The sequence below is a fragment of the Phyllobates terribilis genome, unplaced genomic scaffold (genome assembly GCF_046119375.1).
Source record: "Phyllobates terribilis strain yellow unplaced genomic scaffold, ASM4611937v1 Scaffold_14__1_contigs__length_39327217, whole genome shotgun sequence".
Classification (NCBI taxonomy): Eukaryota; Metazoa; Chordata; class Amphibia; order Anura; family Dendrobatidae; genus Phyllobates; species Phyllobates terribilis.
In genome coordinates, this window is record NW_027362774.1 from 14,923,711 (window position 1) to 14,950,814 (window position 27,104).

Consider the following 27,104-nt stretch of genomic DNA (forward strand, 5'->3'; position numbering starts at 1 on the left):
ACCTCTCTTTTATGGGAGGATGGTCTCCCGTGGGGATGTGGTGTTCTACCCCCTTGACTCGCCCGAAGTCTAACGGGTGTTTACTAAACACTCTCTCGTACTCTTGAACCACCCGATAGACTCCCTGTTTCTGATGTGAGGGAGTGGAGTCAGTACCCAAATGTAGTTGCTGACACCAGTCCTCCATTGTTTTCTTAGAGCCGTTACCTTCCTCCGGGTGAGATGGAGGCAAGGGTTCCACAGATTGTATAGCATTTTGGTTAATGGTATATAATTTGGCTAGCGTGGCATACCGGGGCAGGTACACTTCCCTCTTCCCGATATTGATTATGCGAACGGGCACCCTCCCATGGCGTACATTAACCACCCCCCGTGCTGTCAAGATGGTGGGCCTACTGTCTGAGTAAACTGGTTCTACCATTGCCTGGTAATCTCTACCTCTCAGACCAATAGCTGCCCGGCACCAAATCATCATTTCACTTTTTGGGGGCATGGCAATAGGAAAAGGGTCACACATTCTTACGCTACCAATCTCACCGCCGGAGAGTTCCACCTGTTGCCGTCGCATCAGTGCCCGGATCTCTTTCTGGAGCACCCGCTGCTCGCCGGAGCTGGCGTTCTTGGCAACCTGCTGTAAAAGGAAAATCACCTCTGAAAGACAATTTTCAATTACATTAGTTCCTAGAGTTATTTTTGGGTGACTCTCATGTTTGTCAATATCTACAATGATCAGTCCCTGTGCTGCCAGTTCGACTCTACCGATTTTGATGGTCACCTCTTTAAATCCGATCTGTGGCACGGGCTGGCCATTGCTGGCGATGATACTCAAGTCGTCGTCAGGGTAGCGGGTAATATCCGAGTCATTCCAGTACTGCTTAAAGAGCACGTACGGGATGGTGGTGACCTGTGACCCGGTGTCCAGTAGGGCACTCATGGGAATGCCATCCAGTACCACAGGCAAGACTGGACGTCCTCCCACATATCTGTCGCGCCAGTTCGATGGGCCTGGTGATCTTTTTCCTGGGGGTTGGCCCTCTACCCCAGGTTGTGCCCGTTTAAAGAACAGTACCTTGCCATATGTCCGGGTTGATTGCAGCGGCGGCAGATGGGTCGTCCGTCTTCGCTGTATCGGTCACTGGGTCTTCCTCTGGCCGGTGGGGTCCTCCTTGGTCGACGCCACGGGATGTCCTCCGGTCCGGATGCCAGCTGGATCTTCCCTGGGGTGGAAACCTGTAAAGACTGCACAGTTCGGGTTAGCGCAGCAACGCTCTTAGCTAGCTCTTGGACCTGATGGTGTAGGTCTGGAGCCGGGTCATTGTCCAAAGCCTGCGCATCAGCTCCCACAGGCCCTGCCGACAAGGGCGCCGCCTCCTGGTGGTAAGTGATAGCTGGGCGCCTGTGGGTCACAACGCCACCCGGTGCCGGTTCTCGGAGCACCCGGATGGCTCTGTCCTTGAACTGTGCAAAGCCCAGATGGGGATCCTGTAAGGCCATCGCCCGCAACTGGGTTCGGTGGGCATTACAATATAGTCCCTCTATAAATTGTTCGGTCAACAGCCTGTCCTCGTTTCCCACTCCATCAGGGTCGGTCTGCTTAATGGCCCTCAGGGCCTCTTGTAGGTTTAGTGCATAGTCCCTTATACTCTCATGCGCTCGCTGCTTGCACCCGTAGAATCTAAGCTTAATCTCGGCTGAGGTGCGGGTATCAAAGGTATCCTTCAGCCGGGTTAGTATCCCTGCGACAGTCTTCCTCCCAGGTGGCCAGGATTTTACTTCCCTTTTGGCTGCCCCGGTTAGTTGGGCCACCAGGATGCTCACTTTTTGCTCTTCTGTGAGGGGGTACACCTGGAAGAGGCTATCCAGCTTTTCTCTAAAGTCATGCAGGGTATGTGACTCCCCTGAGTACTGGGGTAGCCAAACTGCTCCCGGGATATAGGGCATGGTGAAGGGCATAACTGCAGCAGCGGTGGCGCTGGCGGGGGTTGAGGCAATGAAGCTCTCCTCCGCATCCGACATCTTCCTCCCCCCTAGTGGACCGTGGCCTACCTTGCGATGATCCTGTTCCGTAGGCCGCGGCTCCGCAGTAGATCGTCAGGGTTGAGGACCTTCCGTCGCGCTCCGGTGACGTCGGCGTCTGCTGGGCTCCTTCCAGGACCTTACGCAACGTCCGGACGTGAGGCGGGGCTTCAGTTCTCGCGCGCTTTCGGAGTCCACGCCCCTCTTCTTCCCGCGCGGCGTCCTCAAGATGGCGTCCAACGGCGGGAAAACTCCACGGATGGCGGGAAGAAGGCTGAAGATGGCGCCGGATGGCGGGAATCTTCACAGATGGCGGGAAGAAGGCTGAAAATGGCGCCGGATGGCGGGAATCTTCACCGATGGCGGGAAAACTTCACGGATGGTAAGTTTTAAAAGTCTCTTTTTCAGGCACGCAGTACCCGGTGGTTGCGGGCACGAAATCCTGCCGACTACGCCAAAGTTGACGCGCCCCTGGGCCTGCTGTGTCGCGCAGCGTCTCGCGCACGGGGGCTTACCCGGAACCGGATCAGATGAGGGTTGTAGTCTCCGAGTGGCGGGGACCCGGTCCGTGCCCAGGGAGTCAACTCAGTGTGTGGCAGTCTTGATAGATGTTATTTGAGTGTCGACTACGCCACCCGTTGATTTGCAGCTATGGAGCTGCCGCTGCAGGGCAGACCGCTGAGGCCGGTGTAGAATTGTGCAGCGTGATAGTATAACCCCCAACGGGAGGGGTATGGCCTCAGGGCAGCCGACGTGGAAGATGAGGGTAGCAGGAACCACTCAGAGACGGTGCGGTGTAATTCAGGGTCTTTACTGGTAACAACGATAGACCCTCCCGGAGTACTTGCTAGCGAACGGGGCCTGGTCAGTCCTTGAGCAGATGGGATCTCCCCTGGCCAGGCGGAGTTGTAGGCCTCCCAAACTGACTGTACTCTTCTGGCTACCTTGCTAGAAGCGGATATAAGTAGCCCACGTCCCTGAGTGTACCGTGTGGTGCTCACCCGTATGGCCGGTGACTCGGGGCCTTCTAATGGCTTCCGCTCCACGATGGCGGCGCTGGTCCCACGCGTGTGACCGTGCCTTCGGGTTTCTGGGCCTGAGGACCTGAAATCCCCTGCCGGTCGGCTTCTGCTGCTGGGTAAGAGTTAGTCCCCACAGCCTCGGACGCCGGGTCCGGTAAGAAAGCTTCTCAGTCAGGGCGAGCTCTGCAGCTGCCAGCCCCTGACTTGTAGTAGTATTGCTCCCACTGAGCTTCTGCTGTTTCTTCCTGTGACTGTTTCTTGTCTCTACTCTCCTTGACTGACTAACCCTGCTTCAGCCCCGGGTTTATATAGGGGAAGGTCTTCCCCTCCCAAGACTGGGCAGGAGGTGTGGCATGCACAGGATCCCTGGCCAAGAGACCTCCCACCTGCTCTCAGACATAACATTGCTTGTTACTGTGGAAACCAGATCCCTGGGGTGCCACATATACATAGCTTACCACATCCTGAAGCTTTGGCTTGATCTTCTTAGCCTTTTTGTGGCCCCCAGGTGCCTCTTCAGGTAGATCGTCACCAAGATGGAAGTTTTGGAGGCACATTGGGAACTCCAGGAGCTTTATCTCGGCCATTAGCGCTCCTCCCTGGCCACTGCTGTCACTGTCCTCCCTAGAGCCGGCAGAACTGCGACCCGATGTCATTGTCGCCTGTGCTGCAGGGATCTCGCTGCACGTGGCCTGGGGGTGACTTTGCAGGCTGGCAGGTGGGGCTTTCTGCTGGTCATCATCACTCTCATCATCCACCTGGCTCTCAGGTTGCAGCCCCATCTGCCTTTGCTCTCTGTTATCAGCCATTTCTCTGAAGCGGTCTTCATTAACTAGTTTTTCCTTAAACGGACCACTCTGCTCTCTGATGACAGCTTTCCTTAGTTCCAGCACATGAATCTCACTGGTGAGCCTCTTTACCTCCGCCTGGAGTTTAGCCTTCCTCGATTTGGAGGCTCCTGCAGCTTTGGTGCTTGTGCAACGTTGCTCCTCCCGAAGCCTCCTGACGAGCTTACTCGCATCTTCATACTCATGGAGGTGGATCATGACCCGGGAGGCATAGGTGGACACAGACTTCCGGTGACTTTGCAGCCCCCAACCTTGCTTACTGAGGTCGGCCTCACCTCCGTGAGCACTCAGCTTTCCTCCGGAAGGAGCGCCATCATGCATGCTGTCAGGCTTGCCCTCCATGCTGGAAGCCTTGCGGCTACTAGGAGTCTCCACAGTCCCGGTGGGAAGTAGGAGCCACATTGCTGCGACTCCTGGTGGAGCGTCTCACCCCCAAGTCCTCCGATGTGCAGGCCAGTTGCTGTTTTCTCCTGCCCCCCGCTGGCCCGGTTCGGGAAGCAGAAGACTGGGACTTGGCTCCATCACTCATCTGAGGAACCCCACTCCCACCCTGGGTAGGAGAGAGCAGATCCCCAGGTGGAGAGGTGTTGGTTCTCACAGACCTAAGGAACACACAGCAGGATCTGCAGCCACCACACCCACAATCTTCACAGTGAGTAACAGCTGATCAGAGCTGCACTCACTATTCTGCTGGTGGGAGTCACTGTGAACATACATTACATTACTGATCCTGTACTGATGGTAAATGATGAATAAAGGAGGATATAAATTGTGGAGGACTGTGAATATCTTTACCTGAAGAACCCCAGGATCCCCAGCCTGTACTGTAGGGGCACAATCACTGCGTTCTCATAGGCACTAAGTGCGGAGCCATCAAACATGCCAGCGTAACCGATCAGAAGCCCACCACCATATATAAAAACCATGACCTAGGGGAAAGGGGAACAGAATAAAATGAATGGGAAAAGTCATTATTCTTCCAGGGCTCCACTGGTAACCTTCTCACAAAACTGCATATAGTGTTATATGGTGCAGCAGATATCGCTCACACACTTAGGCTGTGTGCCCACGATGCATTTTTTAAGAGTTTCCGCAGCGGCAGAAATGCTGCAGAAAAGCTTAAAAAACGCATGGTAGAAGGCCTGCCATGTTCCCCAATGATAATCCGCATGGGCTGTGCACATGCTGCGGAAATTTCCGCTGTGGATTATCATTGCAGAAAAATACGCAGCATGTCCATTAATTTTGTGGACACGCAGCGTAATTGCCGCCATTGACTTGCATTGAAACGCATATTATCCGTGTCAGCACATTTGCACCCACTGATAATATGTGTTTCTATGTGCGGATGGTACCGGGGTGTGGAGGAGAGGAGACTCTCCTCCGGACTCGGGTACCATAGTACCTGTAAAAAAAAGAATAAAATAAAAAATAAATATTATATTTACCTTCTGATGGCCCCCGGTCTCCTTGTCTTCGCTTGCCGGCAGATCGCGGTGGACTGAAGGACCTGCGCTGACATCATTTAGTCATGTGACGGCAGGTCCTTCAGTGTAGTGTAACGCAAGCTGCCAGCAAGCCAGGACGGAGCGAAGTAACACTGCGGGGGCCATCGGAAGGTAAGTAAAGATTTATTTTTTATTTTTTGCCATTCTTTTACGGTCACACTATATAAATCCATGCCGGTTGCATGGATTTATATAGTGTGACCAAGTTGTCAAGCACTTTTCCAAATGATGCTAAAATTGCTTGGAAAGCGCTTGTCAACCCGCATGCGGAAATGCAAGTGAAGAACGTATCACATCCGCATGTCCCTGGCAGGAAAAACTCATGTACAATCTGCATGTACAATCCGCATGTACAATCCGCTTGTACAATCTGCATGCGTTTTTTCTGCCAGGGAGATGCAGAAACGCTCAGGAAAAAATCGTGGGCACATAGCCTGAATGTTACAGGTGTCAAAGACATGCATCTAAGAAAAACAGTAGGAAACTAATGTAAAAGCACAAAACAAAACTCTTAAGATTTAACACCAACAAAGACTGAAAGAAAATGTAATTAAAAGCAATTTTACAAAATAATGACACTCCTAACAGGGCGCACGCAGCTGTGAGGACCCTCGGGAATTAGTAGACGTAAACACTGCAGATACTTACAGGTAACCTAGATTCTTTGTCTCTGTCGGCCGGAGTAAACACATTCAGGTACAGGCAATCTTCTGAGGATCGGGGCAGCTGTAAAGAGGTTTGGTAATATTTGAACATGTCACTCATGGTGTCTTCTACCTGTAAGCACCTGAAATATACAGAATCGATAATAGAAATAAAAATGAAAAAAAGAAAAAAAAAAACTCACTTGTGTCACTGAAATAATCATATATTACTTAAGACAGGTAAGCTAGGGTTAAATCCTTGCTCTACAGGTCCTGATTAGATGCACCTGGTTGGCTCTGCATATAACCAGGCTAGCTGTTCACCTTAGTCAGTGTCAGCTGTGGAAGCTGAGCAGAGTGGATTTGTATTGGGGCTACAGAGAGAGACAAGCTGAAATCTCTCTGAGAAGAGTCTGCACCGGCCGTTTGCACCAAAATGCAAATATCACTGGTTGCTATGTACAATAGCCATTTTGTTTGACCGACCTAGGACTAGCTCAACCATGTGTGAGTAGCCAGGGTCTAATTTACTTGGTTAGCGCCTGGACAAGGCTATTGATTTTGTGTTTATGGTTTTTGTTTCTGGTGCTGTGCAACCTGTGGAAATAATCATCACATTGCTTTGATACAAGGGTCCAGTGCCTGTGTGAATGCTACCAAATGCCTACCTGAGAGCGTGAATCCCTACTGCTGGTGTTAGAATGCTGAGCACAGTTCCAAGTTACATAGTTGCATTGGTTGAAAAAAGACCTATGTCCATCAAGTTCAACCTTTCTCCAACAAGTGTACATTTTATGTGTATCGAGGAAATCATCCAGGTGATTACAGTGTAAAGATTGAATGTGCTGATTAAAAACTGTTACAGCTTTGAAAACACAGTCTGAAAGCATGGAGGAGCTTATTAAGCAACTGGTCCAGGCTAATATGCAGCAGGAGCAGGACCAACAATAAACCAACAAACTCCTGATCCAGCAGTTTCAACAGCAGCAGCTACAGTTTCAGCAGCAGTTGCAACAGCAGCAGCATCAGATGTCTCTCTTGGCAGAAACTGCCGGGCCAGTGAGACAGCACCTTCCACCAGCCAAGGTGAAGGTAACCATGTGAGGTGAACTGTATGGGAGACCTTGCAGAAAGTGACTCTGGAGTATGACGTCAAGGCTTTTCTGACTGTCTTTAACCCCTTTCCGAGGTGGTCCCTAATAATTCGCACCACGTCGGAAAGGCCGGTTCAGAGGGGGCTCTGGCGGTGAGCCCACTCTGAACCGGGCACATATCAGCTGATTCTTACAGCTGACATGTGCCCGCAACAGCCGTGGGTGGAATCGCAATCCACCCGCGGCTGTTAACTAGTTAAATGCCGCTGTCAATCTTTGACAGCGGCATTTAACAGCGCTGCGCAGGAAGAGCGTTACTTACCCAGCCCATCGGTGACCCCGTCATGTGATCGCGGGTCACCGATAGGTTGGAATGACAACCCAGGGTCTACAGCAGACCCCTGTGGTTGTCATTTCCTGATTGCTATGAGTGCCGCCAAGTGATCGGCGCTCATAGCAAGCGAGCATTTCTGCTGCATACGGGCGATCAGAGAATTGCAGCTTCTAGTCTTCCATGAAGACTATTGAAGCAAGCAAAAAGTGTAAAAAAAGTTTTTAAAAATATTAAAAAAATAAAAAATTATATAATAGTTTAAATCATCCCCTTTTTGCCCCATTCAAAATAAAATAATAATAAAAAAATACACATATTTGGTATCGCTGCGTTCAGAATCGACCGATCTATCAATATAAGAAAATAATTAATCCGATCAGTAAACGGCGCAACGAGAGAAAAAGATCCAGAATTAAGTTTTTTTTGTCGCCGCAACATTGCAATAAAATTCAATAACGGGTGATCAAAACATCGGATCTACCCTAAAATGGTCTCAATAAAAACATCAGCTCAGCCCGCAAAAAATAAACCCTCACCCGGCCCCAGATCCCGAAAAATAGAAACGCTACGGGTCTCGGAAAATGTCACCTTTTTTAGCAAACTTTGGATTTTTTTTAACCACTTAAATAAAAAAGAACCTATACATGTTTGGAGTCTATGAACTCGTAATGACCTGGAGAATAGTAATGGCAGGTTAGTTTTAGCATTCAGTGACCCTGGTAAAAAAAAAAAAAAACTGTGGAATTGCATTTTTTTTGCAATTTCACTGCACTTGGATTTTTTTTCCCATTTTCCAGTACAAGATATGGTAAAACCAGTGATGTTGTTCAAAAGTAAAACTCGTCCTGCAAAAAATAAGCCCTCACGCGGCCATATAGACAGAAAAATAAAAAAGTTCTTGCTCTGGGAAGAAAGTGAGCAAAAAAACGAAAACACAAAAAAAAGAAAATGCTCCGGTCGTGAAGGGGTTAAAAAAAGTGGCAGACAGGGAAAAACTGCCCCTAGAGCAATGGGCAGAGGTTCTTGCTCCATAACTTACTGGGGAACTGCAGAAAGTATACTATGACCTTCTCTGCAGGATGCCAAGGAGTTCAGCAAAGGCGAAGATTAAGCAAGTTTGGGCAGCACCCTGGAGATTTGGGTGTAACGGGTATGAAAGGGGCTGTCATATTTATCTCACTCTCTAAACAGTGTTTGTACCAAGTGTATGGTTTTATTGTATTTTTGTGACTGTATTAACGTGTGAATCTGCATAGAGTTTCATAGACACTTGTACGCGGTTAATGTAATGTATTGTGATTAATATATAATGTTATTCATGTACAGTGTATAGGGAAAGTCTAGGGTTAAGTTTAGAGTATATAAAGGGGATTAAGTTGAAAGGGGGAAGATTTAGTTGGGGGCACATTAGATATAGGAAGTTCAGTGCATACTGTTAGAAGGTAGTGATTGAAGTTAAAAAGGTGAAAGGTAAAGTTTGTCCAGCAACTAACTGCTAGAGCAGATAGAGAAAGGGGATGGTTGGTGATTGGTCCAGCCCAAAGTGGGAGGGGTTAGGGCCAGTAAAAGGCAACCACGTCCTGGTTTAAGTCAGATAGAGATAATTGGAGATTAGATTGGAAGATAAAGTGTTAGCAACGTTCAAGGCCAGAGGGCTGGAGGGAATGGCAAGTACAGACTGTTTGGGCAGCGTGAGGACGTTGGACACTGTTTTCTGCGGACAACCCTGCAAGGTTCGAGGCCTATGGCAAGAACTAGACATTGGAAAGTGTGAGACGTGTGATGGAGGCGGGACAGGACTCAAGAGAGTCGTGGACCCAGGTGGAGTATCCTAGGGGCCACAAGAGCCATTACCTAAAGGGATAGCTCAGGCTGCACATACATAGAACATGGAAATGTACTGTGCTGTAACATCAATTGAACATGGACTGCTAAAGTAAGGTTGAACTGTTGGTTATGAAGAGAGTGTCCTCTGATTTATGTGCGACTGTTCCTGGATCATGGAGACAGGGGAGGCCTCCAGCCAAAAAGTGGGTGTTATGCACTACATCCACAGCACATGGGAATTGGGACACTGCTTATTTGTGAGTTGGGTGCCAGGGTGTGGGAGAACAACAGCCCCTCAACCATGACTACTGCCCTGCGTACCTTACAGGTGCACCTCTGGTGCTTCTAAAACAAGCCTCCCCGGTCCCAGATGTTCAACCTGTTACATCTGTTGCACAATTGGCTGCAGCCTGAGACCTGCTCTCCAGCAGAGATAGTGGAAAGAGTGGTGGTCCGATTTATTCACTCACTACTAGTGTTGAGCGAGCATGCTCGACACTGCTTGGTACTCGCCCGAGTGACGCGCCCCCTGGGACATATTCCTTTTTGAGGGGAATACCCGGCACCGGATCAGATGGGGGGTTGTAGTCTCCGAGCGGCTGTGACCCGGCCCCGTGCCCAGGGCGTCAAGCTCAGTGTTATGTGGCAGTCCTACAGATGTTATTAAGAGTTCTTTTGTGTCGACTACGCCACCCGTTGTGATGCGGTCACTGTGGCCGCCGCTGCAGCAGGGTCCGCTGAGGCTGATGGTGGGTGCGCAGCTTGGTGGGATAACCCCCAACGGGAGGGGTATAGCCTCAGGGAGGACAGGTGCAGAGGATGGGGGTTGTGGTGGTGCAGTGCAGACGGCAATGAAGACAGAGTCGGGTTGTGCAGTTAAGGGTGTTTACTTACTGCAGATGTTGTACTGGTCACTCCAGCTCCGAGTGACCACCCGAGCCGTGCTGCGTCCACCAGGTCCTGGATCCAGCCAACCCCCAAACAAGTCCGGAGCGTGGCCCTGAGCTCTCCTTCTGTCCCGTTCTCTGGCCGTCCCCACCAGGGATCCACCTAGGTCCAGCTCCCTTGGGCCTTCTGTTGGGACACCCTTGGCCTTGGGTTCCCTGACCCTTCATGTGGTGTGCCTTCGGGGTGGATGTGATGGGTGGCCGTGGCAGATGCTGCCCACGGCCTCCGGTCTCTGGCTAGGGTGTGTTTTCTGCCCCCACCAGCTTGGGTTCCGGTACCCTGTGCCGACTCCTCACCCGGTGCTTTAATTTGGGTTCTTGGGTCCTCTCTGTTTTCCCCTCTGGGTACTCCTTCTTTGCTCCTCTCTCACTCAGGGTCTCTCTCTTGCTGCAGGCTGACTTCCTCTCTGCTTACTGTCTGCTCCTCTGCAGCTGTCTTGCTGTCTCCAACTGACTTGTTCTCTGCATCTGACCCTGATCTTTGATGGTGCCCACCTTATATACACCCTCTATGTGTGAGCTCAGGTGACCAGCACCCAATGAGCTCCTATCTTTACCCAGGCTGCTCCCCCTATCTGCCCCTACACTACATGGGATGTACCACCCCCCTCCCACTCCAGCCAGGAACAGACTCGGTCGTACCTGCACATTTCTAAGTGGGAGTACCGTCGGCCTGTTCCTCGGAAATGGGATGTATGTAGTGCATGCAGCCTACCGAGCTCAGATCCACACTCCATCCTTACCCGGGAGTGGAATATCACACCTCTGGGTTGAGGTGCAATACTCCTGCAGCAGCCGAATCCTCAGGGTGCTACATTCCCCCCTGGTAAATCACAGCACGTCCTCGGGCTGTAAAGACAAAAACACCAAAACATACAAAATTTTTTTTTTTTTTTTTTTTCATATAAACATAATAAAACATATAAAACATTATATATATAAAACTTTTCATATAAACATTCTCGTAGTCGTTTCTTGTTTCAGGTTCCTCCTCCGGACACTGTGCAACGTGTGTCCGGGAAAAGTGCAACAGTTTCTCTAGAAAAATGGTTTTCCTATAAAACCGGTAGGGGGCGCTTTAGGAAGCGCAACTATATACAAAAGGGGTAGTGGCCGCTCTCAGTCCTCGGCCAGGTAGAGGGAAGGGAATGGCTGCTCACAGTCCTCAGCCTGTGGGATTAAGGGGTTAACGGGTAAACAGTTCACTCAGCTGGTCCCAACGGGGACTATATATATATGTATCAACAGTTTCTTTGGTACCCGGTCGGGTAACTATTTACATCACTTGCTCTGCCGCACTCAACGGCGTCTTCCTCCTGCTCTTTGCTTATAGCTGGTTGTTACTTCAGACCCGTCCGGGTCCTCTTGCTCCTCCTCCTCGCACCGCAACTCCTCCTCCGTCAGGCGGTGTACGTGGAGGGCATAAGGTCCTTTGGCACACTTGTGCCGGGTAAAGGTGACCTCGTCTCCGATGTAGAGGTCACGACCTCTGTGCCCCTCCGGCAGATGGGACTCCACGTCTCTGCGCGTGACAAAGACGTCGCCGGGGGTGTTGTTGTCTCGGATGAAGCCCCACCCATGCTGCTGGTTGAACTTGATCACTGTCCCGATGGTGCGGGGACAATGCGCTGCACGGGGGTCCCTCCTGGTCCGGCTCTTCTGCTCGGCGCTCCTTATTTGGGCCTGTTGTTCCCGGACCCGCCTCTCTCTCCGCTCCCTCGCGAACTCTTCGAGCTGCTGTCGGCAACACTCAGCGCGCTCTGCTGCAGCTGCCCTAGTTTCCTGAGTGAACCCCATTAGATCTTCTCCGGTGGGGTCCCACTCAAACTGTGCTTCCGCTAGCGGGGGCGAGATCCGTGCCACGGGCTTCGGAGCCGGAATCAGGGGTTCATCCAGGGGTCTTAGTTTCTGCTGCCGTTCCAGCTCATGGTATCCTTCGGGCCAGATGAAGGGCCGCCCGTCCGGCCATGTGAGCTGGCTGAACAAGTCCTCCCCCAGGTGTGGCACCCTTGGTTTTACGGGCGCGGGCGCGGTGGTGGTGGCGCCCGGATTGCCCAGGCCTTGCGGCCAGGCCTGGGGCACCTGGAAGGTGAAGGGCACCGTTAGGACGGCGGCGCCCTGGGCTACCTGGCCTTGCGGCCAGGCCGGAGGCTCCGCGGAGGTAGGGGGCGCTGTTGGTGATGCGGCGCCCGGGGGTACTAGGCCTTGCGACCAGGCTGGTGGTATTTCCTGCTTTGTCACGCTCCGGGTCGAGGCGCGTGACGTCACAGGGGTCGCTGCGGCGGCTTCCGGTCGGGGCCTAGTCCATAGCGGTGACAATGCGGCTACGGGCACAGCAGGGGGACTTTCGGGCTCTGCGACGGGGAGCTGGGGCAGGTGGGCGGTTTCTCGGCTTGGGGTATAGGCGTCCCCTTTACCTGCCTCCATGCGTTCGGCTCCCTTCTCGGCGCCGTCTCCGGCCTTGGGTCCTCCCGCGCCATCCTCAGAGGCGGTCTGCTTCCTCTTCCAGGGTAGCGTGCTCCGTTGACTGGTCTCAGCTTGCTGGGTCATCTCCCGGCTCCACTCCGCCAGTATCTCGCGCTGTACCCGGGCCATCCTCCGTGCGAGGCCCTCCAGGGCAGTCTGCGCACACTCCCGGTCTCGGGGGAGCTGTGCAAGGACCTCCACTAGGCCTAGTGGGGTCGTGGTGTCTAGCAGGCTCCTGACCAACGGGTCGGTGCTGCTCTGCTCTTCTTCCAGCAGGCTCCTGGCCAGCGGGCCGGTGCTGCTCTGCTCTCCTTCCTCGGTCTTTAGCAGACTCCTGGCCAGCGGGCCGGTGCTGTTCTGCTTTCTCTCCATATCCGGGTAAGCTTCTCCGCTACTCCTCGTTAGACTTCTTGCCTCCGGGTGCGCTCGCTCCAGACTGCTCCAGGCGGCACCCATCTTTGCTCTTTTCTCTCGTCTCCTCCCACTTCGAGGGTGGTCCCGGGGCAACTCGGTGACTGTCAGCTCCAGGGGTAGTTCTTTCACGCTGACAGACACCTCCAGCATCACAGTCTCTGTTGGTGGGGGCGGTTTCCACTTTTGGCGCCATTTTCTGTCCTGGCCCACGATGGGAGGCGGCCTCCTGCCCTCCTTTGGCACGCCCATAATGGCGTCCGCTGCTCTTCCAAGGCGGGAAATCTGCGGTTTTGGCGGGAAGCGTCGCCCAGTGGCGGGAAACTCTGCAGATGGCGGGAACAAGTTGGAAATGGCGGACAATCGGCGGGAAACGACTGGTGATGGAGTCCGATGGCGTGGACCCTCCGGAACCGGCGGGAGATTTCTTTCTGAGGTAAACTTGCACTTTTCTTCAGGCACGCAGTACCCGGGTGTTGCGGGCACGTAATCCTGCCGACTACGCCAAAGTTGACGCGCCCCCTGGGACATATTCCTTTTTGAGGGGAATACCCGGCACCGGATCAGATGGGGGGTTGTAGTCTCCGAGCGGCTGTGACCCGGCCCCGTGCCCAGGGCGTCAAGCTCAGTGTTATGTGGCAGTCCTACAGATGTTATTAAGAGTTCTTTTGTGTCGACTACGCCACCCGTTGTGATGCGGTCACTGTGGCCGCCGCTGCAGCAGGGTCCGCTGAGGCTGATGGTGGGTGCGCAGCTTGGTGGGATAACCCCCAACGGGAGGGGTATAGCCTCAGGGAGGACAGGTGCAGAGGATGGGGGTTGTGGTGGTGCAGTGCAGACGGCAATGAAGACAGAGTCGGGTTGTGCAGTTAAGGGTGTTTACTTACTGCAGATGTTGTACTGGTCACTCCAGCTCCGAGTGACCACCCGAGCCGTGCTGCGTCCACCAGGTCCTGGATCCAGCCAACCCCCAAACAAGTCCGGAGCGTGGCCCTGAGCTCTCCTTCTGTCCCGTTCTCTGGCCGTCCCCACCAGGGATCCACCTAGGTCCAGCTCCCTCGGGCCTTCTGTTGGGACACCCTTGGCCTTGGGTTACCTGACCCTTCATGTGGTGTGCCTTCGGGGTGGATGTGATGGGTGGCCGTGGCAGATGCTGCCCACGGCCTCCGGTCTCTGGCTAGGGTGTGTTTTCTGCCCCCACCAGCTTGGGTTCCGGTACCCTGTGCCGACTCCTCACCCGGTGCTTTAATTTGGGTTCTTGGGTCCTCTCTGTTTTCCCCTCTGGGTACTCCTTCTTTGCTCCTCTCTCACTCAGGGTCTCTCTCTTGCTGCAGGCTGACTTCCTCTCTGCTTACTGTCTGCTCCTCTGCAGCTGTCTTGCGGTCTCCAACTGACTTGTTCTCTGCATCTGACCCTGATCTTTGATGGTGCCCACCTTATATACACCCTCTATGTGTGAGCTCAGGTGACCAGCACCCAATGAGCTCCTATCTTTACCCAGGCTGCTCCCCCTATCTGCCCCTACACTACATGGGATGTACCACCCCCCTCCCACTCCAGCCAGGAACAGACTCGGTCGTACCTGCACATTTCTAAGTGGGAGTACCGTCGGCCTGTTCCTCGGAAATGGGATGTATGTAGTGCATGCAGCCTACCGAGCTCAGATCCACACTCCATCCTTACCCGGGAGTGGAATATCACACCTCTGGGTTGAGGTGCAATACTCCTGCAGCAGCCGAATCCTCAGGGTGCTACACGAGCATTTCACTACTCGGGATGTTCGGCGAGCACCGAGCATTTCCGGGTTACTCGGGCGGGAGCTCGGGTCTCCACCCTGCATGTTTGGCGCTCTTTACAGAGCCAATGAACATGCAGGGATTGCCAGCCAGTCACTGTGTGACACCCCAGGGGTCTGGTTGCCACAGTGATAGAGATGTTATGTCTGAGAGCAGGTGGGAGGTCCTTTGGTCAGGGATCCTGTGCATGCCACACCTCCTGCCCAGTCTTGGGAGGGGAAGAACTTCCCCTATAAAAACCCGGGGCTGAAGCAGGGTTAGGAGTCCAGGAGAGTAGAGACAAGAAACAGTCATAGGAAGAAACAGCTGGAGCTCAGTGGGAGCAATACTACTACGAGTCAGGGGCTGGCAGCTGCAGAGCTCGCCCTGACTGAGAAGCTTTCTTACCGGACCCGGCATCCGAGGCTGTGGGGACTAACTCTTACCCAGCAGCAGAAGCCGACCGGCAGGGGATTTCAGGTCCTCAGGCCCAGAAACCCGAAGGCACGGTCACACATGTGGGACCAGCACCGCCATCGTGGAGCGGAAGCCAATAGAAGGCCCCGAGTCACCGGCCATACGGGTGAGCACCACACGGTACACTCAGGGACGTGGGCTACTTATATCCGCTTCTAGCAAGGTAGCCAGAAGAGTACAGTCAGTTTGGGAGGCCTACAACTCCGCCTGGCCAGGGGAGATCCCATCTGCTCAAGGACTGACCAGGCCCCGTTCGCTAGCAAGTACTCCGGGAGGGTCTATCATTGTTACCAGTAAAGACCCTGAATTACACCGCACCGTCTCTGAGTGGTTCCTGCTACCCCCATCTTCCACGTCGGCTGCCCTGAGGCCATACCCCTCCCGTTGGGGGTTATACTATCACGCTGCACAATTCCACACCGGCCTCAGCGGTCTGCCCTGCAGCGGCAGCTCCATAGCTGCAAATCAACGGGTGGCGTAGTCGACACTCAAATAACATCTATCAAGACTGCCACACACTGAGTCTGACTCCCTGGGCACGGACCGGGTCCCCGCCACTCGGAGACTACAACCCTCATCTGATCCGGTTCCGGGTAAGCCCCCGTGCGCGAGACGCTGCGCGACACAGCAGGCCCAGGGGCGCGTCAACTTTTGCGTAGTCGGCAGGATTTCGTGCCCGCAACCACCGGGTACTGCGTGCCTGAAAAGCAAAGACTGTTCAAACTTACCAGTGGTGAGGTTTCCCGCCATCCGGCGCCATCTTCTGCCTTCTTCCCGCCACCCGTGGAGTTTTCCCGCCATTGGACGCCATCTTGAGGACGCCGCGCGGGAAGAAGAGGGGCGTGGACTTCGAAAGCGCGCGAGAACTGAAGCCCCGCCTCACGTCCGGACGTTGCGTAAGGTCCTGGAAGGAGCCCAGCAGACGCCGACGTCACCGGAGCGCGACGGAAGGTCCTCAACCCTGACGATCTACTGCGGAGCCGCGGCCTACGGAACAGGATCATCGCAAGGTAGGCCACGGTCCACTAGGGGGGAGGACGATGTCGGATACGGAGGAGAGCTTCACTGCCTCAACCCCCGCCAGCGCCACCGCTGCTGCAGTTATGCCCTTCACCATGCCCTATATCCCGGGAGCAGCTTGGCTACCCCAGTACTCAGGGGAGTCACATACCCTGCATGACTTTAGAGAAAAGCTGGATAGCCTCTTCCAGGTGTACCCCCTCACAGAAGAGCAAAAAGTGAGCATCCTGGTGGCCCAACTAACCGGGGCAGCTAAAAGGGAAGTAAAATCCTGGCCACCTGGGAGGAAGACTGTCGCAGGGATACTAACCCGGCTGAAGGATACCTTTGATACCCGCACCTCAGCCGAGATTAAGCTTAGATTCTACGGGTGCAAGCAGCGAGCGCATGAGAGTATAAGGGACTATGCACTAAACCTACAAGAGGCCCTGAGGGCCATTAAGCAGACCGACCCTGATGGAGTGGGAAACGAGGACAGGCTGTTGACTGAACAATTTATAGAGGGACTGTATTGTAATGCCCACCGAACCCAGTTGCGGGCGATGGCCTTACAGGATCCCCATCTGGGCTTTGCACAGTTCAAGGACAGAGCCATCCGGGTGCTCCGAGAACCGGCACCGGGTGGCGTTATGACCCACAGGCGCCCAGCTATTACTTACCACCAGGAGGCGGCGCCCTTGTCGGCAGGGCCTGTGGGAGCTGATGCGCAGGCTTTGGACAATGACCCGGCTCCAGACCTACACCATCAGGTCCAAGAGCTAGCTAAGAGCGTTGCTGCGCTAACCCGAACTGTGCAGTCTTTACAGGTTTCCACCCCAGGGAAGATCCAGCTGGCATCCGGACCGGAGGACATCCCGTGGCGTCGACCAAGGAGGACCCCACCGGCCAGAGGAAGACCCAGTGACCGATACAGCGAGGACGGACGACCCATCTGCTGCCGCTGCAATCAACCCGGACATATGGCAAGGTACTGTTCTTTAAACGGGCACAACCTGGGGTAGAGGGCCAACCCCCAGGAAAAAGATCACCAGGCCCATCGAACTGGCGCGACAGATATGTGGGAGGACGTCCAGTCTTGCCTGTGGTACTGGATGGCATTCCCATGAGTGCCCTACTGGACACCGGGTCACAGGTCACCACCATCCCGTACGTGCTCTTTAAGCAGTACTGGAATGACTCGGATATTACCCGCTACCCTGACGACGACTTGAGTATCATCGCCAGCAATGGCCAGCCCGTGCCACAGATCGGATTTAAAGAGGTGACCATCAAAATCGGTAGAGTCGAACTGGCAGCACAGGGACTGATCATTGTAGATATTGACAAACATGAGAGTCACCCAAAAATAACTCTAGGAACTAATGTAATTGAAAATTGTCTTGCAGAGGTGATTTTCCTTTTACAGCAGGTTGCCAAGAACGCCAGCTCCGGCGAGCAGCGGGTGCTCCAGAAAGAGATCCGGGCACTGATGCGACGGCAACAGGTGGAACTCTCCAGCGGTGAGATTGGTAGCGTAAGAATGTGTGACCCTTTTCCTATTGCCATGCCCCCAAAAAGTGAAATGATGATTTGGTGCCGGGCAGCTATTGGTCTGAGAGGTAGGGATTACCAGGCAATGGTAGAACCAGTTTACTCAGACAGTAGGCCCACCATTTTGACAGCACGGGGGGTGGTTGATGTACGCCATGGGAGGGTGCCCGTTCGCATAATAAATATCGGGGAGAGGGAAGTGTACCTGCCCCGGTATGCCACGCTAGCCAAATTATATACCATTAACCAAAATTCTATACAATCTGTGGAACCCTTGCCTCCATCTCACCCGGAGGAAGGTAACGGCTCTAAGAAAAACATGGAGGACTGGTGTCAGCAACTACATCTGGGTACTGACTCCACTCCCTCACACCAGAAACAAGGAGTCTATCGGGTGGTTCAGGAGTACGAGAGAGTGTTCAGTAAACACCCGTTAGACTTCGGGCGAGTCAAGGGGGTAGAACACCACATCCCCACGGGAGACCATCCTCCTATAAAAGAGAGGTATCGACCCGTACCCCCTGCCCACTACCAACACGCCAAGGGGATGCTTAGAGACATGAAGGAGGCTGGGGTGATCAGGGATAGCTGTAGCCCCTGGGCAGCTCCACTAGTCTTAGTCAGAAAAAAAGACAACACCATGAGGATGTGTGTAGATTACCGAAAAATCAACCGTATCACACACAAGGATGCGTACCCCTTACCAAGGATAGAGGAGTCATTGGCTGCTTTAAGATCTGCTAACTTCTTCTCTACCTTGGATCTCACTAGCGGGTACTGGCAGGTTCCTGTAGCAGAGGCGGACCGGGAGAAGACCGCATTCACCACCCCGATGGGACTTAGCGAGTAGAGATGAGCGTTGTTCTACTCGAACTGTTCGCCAATCTCAAATTCGAGCTGTTTTGGGCGGTGTTCGAGCCGGTCGGCGAACACGAACAATTTGAGAAAAATTCGGCTGTTCGAGGTTATGTTCGATAACTGTTCGTGCACCAAAATCATAACTGGATTTTTTCTCAGTAATGATGAAAATTAATGTTAATACGCAGTTTGAGAGTACAGCGGGGCGGGGGGAGGGGCAGGGGATGGATCTCTGCAGGAACAATGAAGATCTCCATTTTTTTTTCTCTTTCCCGCATTTGCAGTGGGGAGGTGCAATCTGTCAGCCTATCAGCAGCGCACACACGGAGCGAAGTGCTTTTTTTCACACAAGCAAGGGCATGTGTGATTGGCAGTGTATGTCACATGTCCTTGCCCTATAAGACCAAGCCATTTTCCCCGTCGCCACCATTTTCTCACTGCTGCAGCTGCGTGTTAGACGGCACCGCTGTTGCTGTGTGCGCTATACCTTGTTAATTTCAAGCCAATTTTCGCACAAATATACAGATAGCTTGGGAGTAGGGAATAGTTGTGATTGCAGTCCTTTTAAGGACTAGGTTACAGCATTTCCTACGACTTTTATCAGGCAGGTCTGTGCTCTTAAATAGATAGATTGTGGGAGTAAAGACTAATTGTAATTGGAGTCCTTTTCAGGACTAGGTTACATCAGTTCCTATCAGTTTTTGCCAGGCAGGTCTGTGCCAGTGCTGTGCAAGTTTTTTTCACAGCATTTGGCTGAATCTAGCAAAGCTAATCCTTTTTGGCCTATTGCAGAGTGTGTTAGTCAGTGGAGTAGCCTATCTGTGTTGCAAGATATACCACCTGTGTATAGAATACCAATTTTTTTACTGCACCTAGTGAAGTAAAATCTTTTGGGCATAGCATCATTCTATTAGTCCATCTATACTGACCTCCATCAGGTTGCAAACTGAATATAATTTTTTTCTGCATCTAGCTCTGAAAAAATATTTGGGCTTCTAGCGGTGTGTGGGACTTGGTCTATTAGTCCATCTATACTGACCTCCATCAGGTTGCAAATTAAAAATAATTTTTTTCTGCATCTAGCTCTGAAAAAATATTTGGGCTTCTAGCAGTGTGTGGGACTTGGTCTATTAGTCCATCTATACTGACCTCCATCAGGTTGCAAATTAAAAATAATTTTTTTCTTCATTTATCTCTGAAAAAATATTTGGGCTTCTAGCAGCGTGTGGGACTTGTTCTATTAGTCCATCTATACTGACCTCCATCAGGTTGCAAATTAAAAATAATTTTTTTCTGCATCTAGCTCTGAAAAAATATTTGGGCTTCTAGCAGTGTGTGGGACTTGGTCTATTAGTCCATCTATACTGACCTCCATCAGGTTGCAAATTAAAAATAATTTTTTTCTGCATCTAGCTCTGAAAAAATATTTGGGCTTCTAGCAGTGTGTGGGACTTGGTCTATTAGTCCATCTATACTGACCTCCATCAGGTTGCAAATTGAATAAAAAAATTTTCTGCATCTAGCTCTGAAAAAATATTTGGGCTTCTAGCGGTGTGTGGGACTTGGTCTATTAGTCCATCTATACTGACCTCCATCAGGTTGCAAATTAAAAATAATTTTTTTCTGCATCTAGCTCTGAAAAAATATTTGGGCTTCTAGCAGTGTGTGGGACTTGGTCTATTAGTCCATCTATACTGACCTCCATCAGGTTGCAAATTAAAAATAATTTTTTTCTTCATTTAGCTCTGAAAAAATATTTGGGCTTCTAGCAGTGTGTGGGACTTGTTCTATTAGTCCTTCTATACTGACCTCCAGCAGGTTGCAAATTGAATATAATTTTTTTCTGCATCTAGCTCTGAAAAAATATTTGGGCTTCTAGCGGTGTGTGGTACTTGGTCTATTAGTCCATCTATACTGACCTCCATCAGGTTGCAAATTAAAAATAATTTTTTTCTGCATCTAGCTCTGAAAAAATATTTGGGCTTCTAGCAGTGTGTGGGACTTGGTCTATTAGTCCATCTATACTGACCTCCATCAGGTTGCAAATTAAAAATAATTTTTTTCTGCATCTAGCTCTGAAAAAATATTTGGGCTTCTAGCAGTGTGTGGGACTTGGTCTATTAGTCCATCTATACTGACCTCCATCAGGTTGCAAATTAAAAATAATTTTTTTCTTCATTTAGCTCTGAAAAAATATTTGGGCTTCTAGCAGTGTGTGGGACTTGTTCTATTAGTCCTTCTATACTGACCTCCAGCAGGTTGCAAATTGAATATAATTTTTTTCTGCATCTAGCTCTGAAAAAATATTTGGGCTTCTAGCGGTGTGTGGGACTTGGTCTATTAGTCCATCTATACTGACCTCCATCAGGTTGCAAATTAAAAATAATTTTTTTCTGCATCTAGCTCTGAAAAAATATTTGGGCTTCTAGCGGTGTGTGGGACTTGATCTATTAGTCCATCTATACTGACCTCCATCAGGTTGCAAATTAAAAATAATTTTTTTCTGCATCTAGCTCTGAAAAAATATTTGGGCTTCTAGCAGTGTGTGGGACTTGGTCTATTAGTCCATCTATACTGACCTCCATCAGGTTGCAAATTGAATAAAAAAATTTTCTGCATCTAGCTCTGAAAAAATATTTGGGCTTCTAGCGGTGTGTGGGACTTGGTCTATTAGTCCATCTATACTGACCTCCATCAGGTTGCAAATTAAAAATAATTTTTTTCTGCATCTAGCTCTGAAAAAATATTTGGGCTTCTAGCAGTGTGTGGGACTTGGTCTATTAGTCCATCTATACTGACCTCCATCAGGTTGCAAATTGAATAAAAAAAATTTCTGCATCTAGCTCTGAAAAAATATTTGGGCTTCTAGCGGTGTGTGGGACTTGGTCTATTAGTCCATCTATACTGACCTCCATCAGGTTGCAAATTAAAAATAATTTTTTTCTGCATCTAACCCAGCCAATAGTTTGGCCTAATACCACAGTTTGGCCACTCAGCTCTGCTCGGTTACCATCCATTGTTTTTTTGTGCAAACAACTCCAGAGTTGTGAATTAGTTAACCACCAAAATGAGTGGAAAAAGGCCTGCTGCTGGTGGAAAGGGGAATAGGCGTGTTGGGAAGGGGAAAAAAGGTTGTGTCCGTGGGGTAGGTGCAGAAGAAAGACCATCTTCCAGCCAAACTAAAATGTCTACTTCTTTTAGCGGACAATGTGATAAGATCCCTTTCTTACGGCCACGCCAATCGCTACAAATTCCAGATGAGGCACAAAAACAGCAGGTGCTTCAACGGATATCAAGTGCTCCTTTAAGTGGGCTCTCCTCCACATCAACTTCAACATCACAAATACTCCAGTCCTCAAAGGTGTCACCCAAATCGCACTTGCTTCCTCACAGCTCCCAAATCTCCAGCTGCCCGTCTGAGTATGAGGTAGAACAGATGGTTGAGTCTGCAGAGCTGTTTACTCATACTATAGCCTGGGAATCAGAGGTCGACTCCAGCGCTTCTGTGAATCCAGACGAGGAAATGATCTGCACTGATGCCCAGAATCTTTATGAGTCGGATCCAGGACCAGACGCAGAAGGTTCTGACCATAATGTAGACCCTCATTCCCAAACTGTAACTCCTGTTGGTGGAGACAATGAGGAAGACGATGATAAGACTCAAATACCTGATTGGAGCGACAACTTTAGTTTTTTGTCAGGGCAGGAACAGGTTGGCTCTGAGGACGACGGGTGTGATAACGCACAGGGTGATGATGATGAGGTCGGAGATCCCACTTACTGTCAACCCACAGTCAGCCAAGAGATGAGGTCAGCAGAGGAGGTGGAGGAAGATGCTAGTGACGACGAGGTCAGGTTGCGCCTTCCTGGACAGAGACGTAGTACTGGAAGCACGTCAACAACTGCATCCTCAAACACAACTCTGCCTCTCACCACAAGTCGTGGTGGCTCTTCAGGTCGCATGGGTGCTAAGCCTTGCATAGCCTGGGCATTTTTTCAGATCGATAAAGATGACCCAACTCGTGTTATCTGTAACATTTGTCAGCAAAAGCTAAGTAGAGGCCAAAAAATACATAGTTTGAGTACTTCATGCATGATCCGGCACATGGACATGAAGCATAAGTTGCAGTGGGAAGCTCAGTGTGCTACAATGCGGTCTAGCCGGCCGGGCCAACCACCGTCTGCCATATCTTGTGCATCCGCGGCCTCTTCATCCTCTGTGACTGGGGGGACAGCAGTCACACCTGTTTTGGGGCGCAGACCTGCCACCTCTTTACCCGCAACAGCCAGCGTGATTGGCAGGTCATCATTTTCTTTGGAGGTGGTAACACCAGCTGGTCTTGAGCGCTGTCCGACATCGATAGCACCACCTTTGGATCAAGGCAACCTAACATGTCCGCCTGCATCTTCCTCACAGACCGGCAGTTTGCCGGGGACACCCTTATCAACCCCGTCTAAGCACAATAGCCAGCCCTCGGTCCCTCAGATGTGGACAAGTAAAAGACCATTTCCTCCTAGCCATGAGAAAGCTAAGAGGTTGAATTTCACCATCTGCAAGCTCTTGGCTACAGAAATGCTGCCTTTCCGCCTGGTGGACACAGAGGATTTTCGAGACCTTATGTCCGTCACAGTGCCCCAGTACCAGATGCCCAGTCGGCACTACTTCTCAAAGAAAGGTGTGCCTGCGCTCCACCAGCATGTCGCACACAACATCACCGCTTCTTTGAGAAACTCTGTGTGTGACAGGGTGCATTTCACCACAGACACTTGGACGAGTAGGCATGGACAGGGGCGTTACATGTCGCTGACTGGGCACTGGGTAACTATGGTGACAGCAGGACAAGGGGCTGCTGTCCAAGTCTTGCCGTCCCCACGAGTTGTGCGTCAATCCTCTTTATGTCATTTTTCCTCCACTGCTTCTGCCTCCTCAACCTCCTCTCGGTCTTCCACCTGCACCCAAAGCCTGTCTGGTCATGCCACAAGCTTTCTAACTGCGCAGAAGGGATCCTGCACACCTCCTTACTATGCTGGCAGTAGGGCTCAACGTCATCAGGCGGTTTTTACATTGAAATGTCTGGGAAATGTGAGTCACACAGCTGAGGAGTTGTGGTCAGCTCTGGAGAACCAATTTCATGAATGGTTGTCTCCACTGGACCTGAAACCAGGGAAGGCCGTGTGCGACAATGCTGCAAACCTGGGTGCGGCCCTTCGCCGGGGCAATGTCACACACGTGCCTTGTATGGCTCACGTGTTGAACCTGGTTGTCCAGCAATTTTTAGCCCACTATCCCAGACTAGATGGCCTTCTGCAGAGGGCACGGTCGCTGTGTGCTCACTTCCGCCGTTCGCATCCCGCAGCTCAGCGACTTACATCTCTACAGAAGTCGTTGGGCCTGCCACTTCACCGGCTAAAATGCGATGTGCCTACCCGGTGGAATTCAACTCTGCACATGTTGCAGCGACTGTGGCAGCACCGACAAGCCCTGGTGCAATACGTTCTGACGTATAGCCTGGGCCAACGAGATTCAGAGGTGGGGCAAATCACGCTGGAGGAGTGGTCTCAGATCAGGGACCTATGCACCCTTCTGCACAGTTTTGAAATGGCGACGAAGATGTTTAGTGCTGACGATGCCATTATCAGCATGACTATTCCGGTGATTTACATGCTGGAGCACATGTTAAACAGAATTCGGAGTCAGGTGGTGGCACAAGAGGAGGTGGAGGAAGTAGAGGAGGAGGAGTTGTATGCGGAAGGGCTAACATCTGCAAGGTCCAGACGGTCGGCAGCACCAGGGCGACAGGCATGTGAGGGTGGGGGAGATGATTTTACCAGGGCGCATGGTAGCAGCCAAACTAGTGAGGAAGGTGCAGGAGCCCAGGAAGAAGTGGAGGACGAACTGATGGAAGACTCATCAGATGAGGGAGACCTTGATCACATTTCTGTTGTGCGAGGTTGGGGGGAGAGGACAGAGGAAGGAAGCATGATTGTTACCTCGCCACCAACACAACAGGGACTTGGTGCTCCTGGATGCGCAACACACATGAGTGCCTTCTTGCTGCACTACCTGCAACATGACCCTCGAATTGTGAGAATTAGAAATAATCCTGACTACTGGGTTGCCACACTGTTAGATCCCCGGTACAAAAGTAAATTTGCAGAAATTATTCCTGCCATAGAAAGGGATGCACGCATGCAGGAGTATCAGCAGAGACTGTTGCAGAATCTTACATGTGCTTTTCCACAAAACACCAGTGGTTCACGTAGTGAATCTTACAGTTCTAACTTGCCAACCGTGGTCTGTATGGAATTGTTCAATAAAGGGCCCAAAATTAAGATAACATAGATGGGAGAGGTCTCTATGAATAGGAATTCCTAAGTATTTGATACCCTGTGAGGGCCAGGCAAAGGGAAAGTTGGACTGGATGGAATCCTATATGGATTTAGGGAGGGAGACATCGAGGGCCTCAGACTTCGCTGCATTGATTTTAAAATTTTACCATGTAACAAAGTGATCTATTTCAGCCATAACAGCATGGATGGATATATGTGATTGAGTGATATATACTAGGACATCATCAGCAAATAGAGAGCACTTGTAGTCGGTGCCTCCCACCTCAATCCACCTAATATTGGGGTTATGGCGAATTGATGAGAGCAGGTGCTCCGTCACTAGGATGTATAAGAGAGGGGACAGAGGACATCCCTGCCTTGTCCCATTGGTGATTGTGAAAGGTGATGAAAATGTTCTGACGCACCCCCTGGGCCTTGGGACACCCGGAGCCGGACCCTTTTTGGTGGATGCTGGTGGTTGTAGTCTTCGTGGCGGCGATCCGGTTCCGTGGCTCAGGGCGGTCAAACCAGTGGCGGAACTATTTATGTGGTTTTGATGTTTAAATGTCCGACTACGCCACCCGTGGATTGCGGTCAGAGTGAACCGCCGCTCCAGGGCAGACCGCTAAGGCTGGTGTTGTGGGTGCAGCAGAGCGTAGCATAACTCCCCACGGGAGGAGTATAGCCTCAGGGCAGTGTATGCGGAGGATGGGGGTGATGGTGCAGGGCAGCAGCAGTAACGACACGGAGTCAGTGATGCAGTCCAGGGCCTTTACTCACAGTTCTTATTATCCAGACCACGTCTGCAGGTAACGGCTGCCCACGTCGTACTGTGCTCACCAGGTGAGGGGCTCAGACAACTCCCAGATAACTTTGGAGCACTTCACAGGACCCCCTTTGTGTGTCCTTTGTCTGGCCTTTCTTACCAACACTTCTGTCCGGCTGCCTCGGGCCTCCTCTTGGTAAACTTGGCGCCAGTTTCCCTGACCCTATGTGGTGCCTTCCTAGCGGGTGTAGCGAGGGGCTGCGCCACATAAAATGTCAGAGCCTCCGGTTTCTAGCTGAGGGTCGTTTCCTGCCTCCACTAGTTCGGGGACCGGTCTCCCCCTTTGGCCTGACCCCTCCACGCAGGTGGATTCGGGCGTGCGGTGGCGACTCGCCCGTCCGCACCCCTGGGATCCCTTCATTCCTCGTTCCTGGAGCCTTCGCCGCTCCTCTTCCTTCCTTCTCCCTCTTCCAGGCCTGGGCCTCTGTTACTAGGCCCGCCTCCGGAGCAGAGCTCATGCAGAGCCCCTGCTCCCTGCCACTTCTGCGCAGACTTCTCTGCACTGAACTAAGATGGTGCCCACCTTTTATACTCCCTTCTCAATGCACCCAGGAACTGCTTCCTCCCTGCTCCTGCACTACAGGGTTCCCCTTCCTCAGTGTTCCCTCCCCCCACTCCAGCCAGGGACAGGGACTGTCGTGCCCATCTCAGGGGCATATTGGTCGCCCTGCCCCACGGCAATGTGGTGTAATGCATGCAGGTGTCGGGTCCTGATCCACACTCCATCCTTACCTGAGAGTGAGATATCACACCTCTGGGTGAGGTGCAATACGTCTGTAGCAACCGAGCCCTCAGGGTGCTACAGTTCCATTTATCTTCAGCCTAGGTGACGTATTGCGATACAGGGCCGTGATTTTGGCTATAAAAGGGTCCCCTAGACCCCTACCCCAAGCTTTTTAAGAGAATCACATATGGCGTGCCAGGAGACTCTATGGAATGCTTTCTCAGCATCCAACGAGAGTATCTAATTACAAATTTTTAACTGCATCTAGCCCAGGAAATACTTTGTGCCTAGTAGCAGTGTCTGCTAGTCAGCGGATTATCCCGGCTGTTAAGCAAGCTACACCACCTGTAGTTTAGACACTTAATTTTTTCAAAGGAAATGCTTCGGGACCATGGGATACTCAGTGAAGAGCATCAGGAGGCACCCCAAGGCATAGGGGCTGGGACT

At 51.6% G+C, this 27,104-nt stretch overlaps 1 pseudogene; it reads right to left on the reverse strand.

Annotated features, from left to right (window-relative positions):
* LOC141175702 (fatty acyl-CoA hydrolase precursor, medium chain-like) overlaps positions 1-27,104 on the reverse strand; it is a 139,646-nt pseudogene that overhangs the window by 91,808 nt on the left and 20,734 nt on the right.